The 7,918-nt window shown below is 39.8% G+C and overlaps 1 long non-coding RNA gene across 1 annotated transcript in view; it reads right to left on the bottom strand.

Annotated features, from left to right (window-relative positions):
• Window positions 1–3,401: 3,401 nt before the first annotated feature.
• The window catches only part of LOC133383066 (uncharacterized), a 61,366-nt gene continuing 56,849 nt past the window's right edge, over window positions 3,402–7,918 (bottom strand). The window contains exon 2 of the long non-coding RNA XR_009762163.1: window positions 3,402–4,202. This is a non-coding gene — a long non-coding RNA (uncharacterized LOC133383066). The remainder of the gene's footprint in view (window positions 4,203–7,918) is intronic.

Genomic DNA, 7,918 nt, shown 5'->3' with positions numbered 1-7,918 from the left:
TTGTTGTTGTATGTTTGTTTGGCTTGCCTTTAGCCCTAGGTTCTTAATGATGAATGATGGCACACAAGGAGCCACAATTTGATGTAATATGTTGGTTGCCTCATATCATCTGTGTGTGTAAGGAGGAGGGGCGACTTCCTTCTTCATTTAGAATTTCATCCCTGCACAACACACATTTCATACAGTCAAGGGGCATGCTATTGTTTCTGTTCCTTCTATAAAAGTATATTTCAAGCTTTCATGGAGATAACGGGTGCTTTCACACTGCACTTTATTCCGTTATTCTGACGCTTTCTCACCTGGTAATTTGCGCATTATATTTAATCTTTCACATGACGCACAAGCTAGCTCCGGAATTCTAGTGGAATGTAGTGAAAGTTCAGCACAAATTTCTGTGATAAATGATACCAGAAATAATCCGTTAGCAAGGCTGGGAACCTGGAAGATTGCTGGAGTTTTTTGCTAGCTGCAGCTGCTCACGTGACAGGCATCCCAGCATGCAGTGTGTTTCCCCCTTTAGTCATGCAGGGGGGGGGGTTGCCTGACGAATGCTGTACCGGTATTTCGACATCGATGCAGATATTAGCAGCATTTCCCACACACACACCCGTCTTGATACAACTAAAACAATTTAAAAAGTCAGATCCTAAAGGGAGAGGGCTTGCATGGCAATGGGGTGAGACCTCCTACACAGTGGGGAACAGTGCGCATGTGTATAATGGGTGAAGGACCAAAACAAGCTGTGTGAAAGATGGTTGCGGGAAATGCCGGTAAATCTGCTGAAAAGCTGCTGTTGGTTAATGCAACAGGTACTGCAGTGTGAAAGGAATTTTAGAAATCGGGACAGAAGTGCTACCTTTTTAATCCGTTAAACTAACGCAGTCAGCCCCATGTGTGAAAGCAGCCAAAGTGAGGAGGGGATTTCATTTTGCAACATGCAACCCCTCAAAGGGTGGAGAAGTTGTGGCTCCTCATTTGTGATCACCACTGCACTTAACTGATGGTATGTTATAGTTTAGATGTGTACTTTGCACACTGTATTTCATTTGAAAGGACTTTTAACCTGGTGACGATTAGAGTGAGCACCCAATATATTCATTTTTATTTGAAGCCATGGAATACGAATAATGCATCCAGGCAAGATAAGATTTGATCTATGTAAGAGATGGCAAGTCCATTAACAGTTGAGGTGAAACTTTTATTCTTCTCAACTTCATAACAGAAGAGCTCAGGTCTTACTCTGTAATGTTTTTGCAAGATGCAAAATAAATGATGTTGTGAGAACGAACTCAAAGGCTCTTTAACCTTTCTTTTTCTGTACCAAGCATAAGAATTCTAAACTCAGTGCTTGTCAAAGGTCATAAGCTGTATATCTTCTGGCAAGTAACCTCATCCAGCATTGCCATGGGTGTAGTTCCCCAAAATTAAGTACCTGTACTTTTGATCTGGCAAAAGTATGTATGGCAAGACGCAGAAGTGAACAATATGTTATGCAAAACGACTGAGGTAAGGAGCAATTAGATTTGGGGGAAAATGACAAGAGGAAAAGGAGGGCTCAACCCTTCGCCTGTCATAATTTTCCCTACCAGCCCCCTAGCTGTTTTTATCGTCATAGCTTTGTAGACCTCTGTTTGCATGATAAGAAAAACAGCTGGGGGTAAGGGAATGTTTAGAGGGAAAGCAACTGGTAGGGTAAGGATTAAGCCATTCCTCTTGAAACTGTCTTTTTCCAAGGGCATTTTGCGATGGAGAAGGGTCATTTGGGATTTTGTTATGCACAGCAGTATAGTTTGGACTTTGAAATGGACCAAAACTGAGCTAGGTGTATAGTTTGTGCAAATGTCCAAAAAGATAGCTGCCTCTTTACTACATATTTAAATATACCTGGGACACCACCACCAATTAAGACCCCCCCCATGAAATAATCTGTACACAATAAATATTTTATATAGATGCAATAAAATTGGTTGAGAGTCTGGAGGGCAGCTGGGTTCAGTTGAACAAAAAAGTTCAATTGAAGGCAGTGCTGAGTACCCAGGAACACGTAGTGGTAATAGTATGCCATGCAAGCTGCAACAAGCTCTCTGTGGTTCTGGAAAGAAGTCAAGAGCTTACACGGTTGCTCTATGGGCATTTGTGCAGTGCCAATGAACCTGCTGCTTGTGCGGAGGCTGAGGTGAAAAGTGGTGCTGGCAATGGGACAGCAATGCTTCTGAAGGCTTACAACAGCTTTTATGTTTTTTTTGCCAGATTGAGAACATGGAACAAAACTGATGCAAAATCAAAGATATGGAATAAAATGGATATGTCTTTCTTTTACTCTTATGTGTTCCCCCTTATAAATGAGTGACTTCGTGTTTTTCTTCACTTGGTGTGCCATTTCCCATTATTGTGACAAACCATTGGCCCTTAACATAATATCTACCTGCTGTCTCATGGCATCTTCCCTAGTGATTTAAAAAAGACGGAAAGATAGAACAAAATGCCTGATATGCAAGAAAAGGACAAGCCGAGAATCACTGATTGTCAAGCCATTCCAGTCCTTCACATGCAGATGAGACTCTGCTTGAGCAAAGAGTGCCAAAGGGTTTTTTTACCTCTGTTGGATTATGTTATTTTCCAAAACAAATACGATTTCTCCTAATATCATAAAAGCCAAAAAACATCTATATGTAGAAGGGCCTTACTGGTCATGTTTTATGAAGCTTCTGCCAAATTGGTCTTTTACACTATTCTGTCAAAGTTTCCGTCACAGATTTCATCTGTGTTTTATTTCCATATATCTGTTTTATGTGTATTTGTTTTTAATTGTTCCATAGATTTTAGCTGTGTTTCATCTGCAAGTTTATATGTATACCTCTTAAAAGCTCTTTGATGCAAAGGCTTATAAATCTTCTAAAAAAATAGTGTGAACACTAAGTGCTGCCAATGTTTTCAATATAAACACATACATTTAAGGGGGATTTAAGTAAGTTAAAGAAAACAGACCCTTGTAGTTGCAGCAACAACATTTAAACTTTGTCCTCAGTGCCTAAGTATATATTTATACAAATGCATGTATAAGAACTATACCACAATTTTTATTTTTATTTTTAAAGGAAGACAGCTTTGGGGTGAGGATCTGGAGCAGAGAGGAAATTAAGTATGTAACCTCACTAGATAAGATCTGGGACATGGCTTTGTCAGAGCACCTGGCATACCAAATCAGGGTAAAGGGTGAGCCAAACAAGACATATTTGACAGAATCTGGATGCCCTTTGTCTGAATAGTGAATAGTGATGGTCATTTGATGCTACCTCCACTTACCTAAGTACAATTATGGTGGGGTTATGTTTAGTGGAGTGTTCCTGAGTTCTCCTGATGCTAGAAAATTCATTTTGCAAAACTGTTGTGGATACTCATTAAAACTTTCCCAACTTTATTCCATTGGATGTACCACATACATGTACTCTGTCTGTTATGTACATTGTTATTATTTATTACATTTATATCCCACCTTTCCTCCAAGGAGCTCTAAGTAGTAAGCATGTTTCCTCCCTCTCCATTTTATCCTCACAACAACCCTGTGAAGTAAGTTAGGCTGAGAGAGAGGGAGGTCATCCAGTGGGCTTCATGGCTGAGTAGGGTTTCAAACCCTGGTCTCCCGGGTCAGAGTGCGACACTCTAACCATAACACGTGCTTGCCAGTGCCTGTAGGAAATCTAAAGCATAATGCTGCTGTCTAGAGCCAATGTGGTGCCCTCCAGCTGTTCTTGGATTCCAACTCCCATCAGTCTTTTGAAGCAATCGGTGTGTTTGCAGCCAGTTTCAATGCACTCTATATGGTGGATACATGACAACATTTGCTCCCCAAATTGATGATGGGGAATTACTAATGGATTGGTTGCTGGAGTTTGGAGTTCGATCTGTCTGTGTTGGATGTTATGGCTGGATTGGTCTAACTGATGAGTTAAGTTTTTTTGAGTTGCAGTATGCTCCAAATGGGAATCATCTTCAACCTCGGAATGTCGTCTGAGCAACTCACCTGTCCTTCAGTAAGCTTGACAGGTTCCCCAGGAGGCTCTGGGGGTGCAATAGTTTCAGCTGGCCAATCACCTCTGAAGACAAACAAGCGCTCTGACACTGCACATCCGGGGGAAGAGGATGAAGTCATTCAAGAAGCTGCCCATCACACCACCAACAATTGGTCCAATTCCAAACACCTAGAATGAAGAGGAAGAAAAACATGGAAAGGGGAAGCAGTGAGATATGGGACTGCGGGGGGCAGCGTAGGAATAGCATGATTGATAAAGTGCTAGCCTTCAGGAACTTGAGACTGTTCTTGTAGTTATAAAGCTGGTAGAAAAAATTGGTGAAGTTTAGAGGCAGCGCTACTTCGAACTGCAGTAAGATTGTGTGTTAAAAAGAAATAGTGCAGTAGAGAGAAAGGTTTAGCTTAGCCCTACTGTGCTAGTTTACTACATAAAGTGCAGTATTTATTAGAAAGTAATGTTATTTGTTATTTAATTTTATTTATTATAATGTTATTTAATTTAATTTTTGTAAACTGTATTGCTTTTATAGTATTTTTATTCTTGTGTTTATTTTTCTTTGTAAGCCGCCTTGAGGGCCTTTGGCCGAAAGACGGGGGTATAAAAAAAAGTTAATAATAATAATAATACCATTATTGTTTTATGTTTACTAAATATTTTAACACTTCAATAAAATTCAATTATAAAAAATAAAATCTTGCCTCCGCATAAGCAGGCAAATCAGGATGAAGGCTGAATAAACTGGTCATCTGAACGAGTCCCGAGATCAATAGAACTTTTAAGCATTCATGGGTTGGTGCAGGATTAGAGTCACAGAGTGCACAATCTAACCACTAAACCATCTTAGAGACATATTACACTGGCCTTACATGATCATCTTTAGTTACCTGTGTGCTTCTTGTCTCAACTTGATGTGTTACTTTTAACCTTAAAAATCCTAACGGGCTTGGGACCTGGGAATGTAAGAGACCATCTTCCTCCATATATGCTGCCTGTGTATTCCATTCATCATCAGAGATGTTAACTGCAGCACAACAGACATCTCCTGGGAGCAAATCCTGTTTGGTTGTGGCACCAATATTGCAATACTGTGAAATGCCCTGCAGGTCTGAATAGCTTGCAAAAAGTTATCTCTTTAGCTATCCTAGTAGCTAAGCTTTAAAGTTTTTGGCTTCACCCTGCTGGTTGCTGGATCCTTGACAATGTTTTTATATTTGATGATTTTGTATATATGTTGAATTTTGTTGTATGGAATATATTATTTTAACATATGAATAGTCAGTCAGTGTGGACTGTCCTCAGACAAGCAAGGTGGGATATACATTTTAAAAATAAATACATCCAGCTTTTAAAACAGGGCTAGAGAACCTCAGGACAAATGTGGCCCTCCAGGCCACTCAGGACTCCAGGACACACCCGCTGCCCCCATACCACATCCCTCACTGGCCATATACTATGTCCTTGAACTCTGATAGTTTCTTGCCTGGGTGGAAAATACAGAGGAGTGCATGAGTTTGTGTAGAAACTGACTTACTCTACAAAGGTAAAATTCATTCATTGCTCTGCCCACTTTGGGGCCTGCCACCACCCACTGCTGGCATACAGCCCCTAGAAGGTTGCCCAGAAGTTAATGCAGCCCTTGGGCTGAAATTTCCCCCATCTGTTTTGAAAATTCTAACATTCCTATTAAAGTCAATGGAAGTTGAGTCACTTAGTAATTCAGAGGTTTGCAGTATTCATCTGCTGTGGAAATTACAGCGTCGGACTAGGACCTGGGAGACCAGGGCTTAAATCCCCATTCATCCATGAAGTCAACTGGATGGCTTTGGGCCATTTACTGTTTCTTAAGCTAATCTACCTCACAGGGTTGTTGTGAGGATAAAATGGGGGGGGGAGAACCATGCACACCACCTTGAGCTCCTTGGACAAAAGCTGGAATATATATGTAACAATAAAAATACCTTAAAAATATTAGAAGTACACCCACAACCATTACCTTGATTCTCTGACATAAATGTGTATTTGGCACAGCTTATCCCCTCAAAGATTTACTACAAATACCACTGGTATATGGGTAAATCTTTTACAACTTCCCATCTTACAACATAACTGATATGAGAGGGAAATGCTGAAAACTTTCATACTGCAATATATTGCAGCAAAGTACTGCAGCAAGACAGAGTACAGGAAACAAACATAATCTACCTCACCTTGAAGCAAAGGAAATCTTTTTAACTATCTCAAAGGAACCCGCACATCTTTACAGTGAGGGACTGCAGTGTGTTGCAGTGTTCAGAAACATTTTACTTGTCACATCATGCAAATGGACCCTCAATGCCTCTGTCGGAAACCAAGGTGTGGATCCATAATGTAAGCTATACATACAGTGACCATTTATAATATAATTCTGCTGCAACATATTAGGTGAAAAAACTGAGTTGTAGAAAATGCTTGGTAATTTACAGCACTATCCTGTGTCTATTCATGTCCCACTAGCTTCTTTGGGGCTTACCCCCGGTAAGTGGGTAGGAATAGAATTGCTAAAGCTTAACACTTACAGAGGAGTGAGCCTTACTAAACATGGTGGGTCTTACTACTGACTTGGAAGTAACTTTAACTGAACATCTAAGTAAACATGCATAGGAACAGGCTGCAACGCAGTTACCACCAACATGAAATAAGAGCTACACCAGTTCAACTAAACCAAGAAACTGATTTATAAATATAAATTATAGAGCTCGATGTAGCATTTCAATCCAGATGTACTTGATGAATATAATATATAATTTTGTTTCCCATCTATTTTGATTGTCCAAGAGTTATGTTTTGTAAATATGGACTCTCTGCTGCATAATCATACATATAGTAGTTGCTTTGTACCAACCTGATAAAAATGAAACTGGAGTTATAATTTGGTGTTGCACAACCAATTTTATTATTCCTAAAGGTTTACACATAGATGTTTCCCTATGTTTGTTTGGCTATGAAGTAAGTAAATAAATAAATAACAAAATTATCAATCCATAGAATAGTGATTAAACAGACAACAATGTAACAATACAACAATATTTCTGTATTGCATTTTTGAGCCACCAAGACGGATAGAGCAAAATCTTTAATATCTAAAATATGTTTGTGGTTCAGAAACTATCAGGAAAGCCTAACTGCATCATATATATTTTATCATATATGATCCATCCAGGGTGGTGGCCACTGATGTTCAATGCAGCAAGTCGTAGTTCACTATGGGATGATAATGCTAGAGTAGGACAGAGTGTAACATGTCTGATTTTGTTGCAGCAACATGGAGAATTAGGAAACTTCCCCATAACCGTCAGCATTTAAAATTACCTAAAGATGAAAATTACTTACCTTCGCTACCCAGCATGCAATACATTTCACTATGTGAAAATACTGTCATACAAGTGTGACCTGCAACAAAATGTTGCACCAAGGAGTTCTGCTGGATTTCAGCCAACTCCACTCCTTTGCATTTTCTTCCCTCTGTCAGTTCGTATGCCACAGTCAATAAGCATGCTTAGTCCTCATTGGGCTGTTTTGGGGGTCCCTCCCCTAGTTTTGTTTAACGATTCTTTTTTTGTACTTCTGCAAACCTCCTGGAGAAGATGGAAAAGAGGATCACTGCTGGATCCAGAGATTAAGACATTACCAACCACAGCAGTTCCTTCAAGCCTGCTCATAACTCCTTCATGAGCAGGGGTGGTGCCATTTTGGCTAAATAAGCAGCGGCATTCAACACTTCAAAATCAGAAATAGAAAGAATTATTCTCTATTAGGGACAGCTACACAGTTTCGCACTGAGAGCTTTTAAAACAAAGCTGAAGCCAAAAGAAAGTGTCAGACAAACATTCTAGTCATGATGTGCC

The sequence above is a fragment of the Rhineura floridana genome, chromosome 4 (genome assembly GCF_030035675.1).
Source record: "Rhineura floridana isolate rRhiFlo1 chromosome 4, rRhiFlo1.hap2, whole genome shotgun sequence".
Lineage (NCBI taxonomy): Eukaryota > Metazoa > Chordata > Lepidosauria > Squamata > Rhineuridae > Rhineura > Rhineura floridana.
This window is presented reverse-complemented; position numbering and strand designations above follow the sequence as displayed.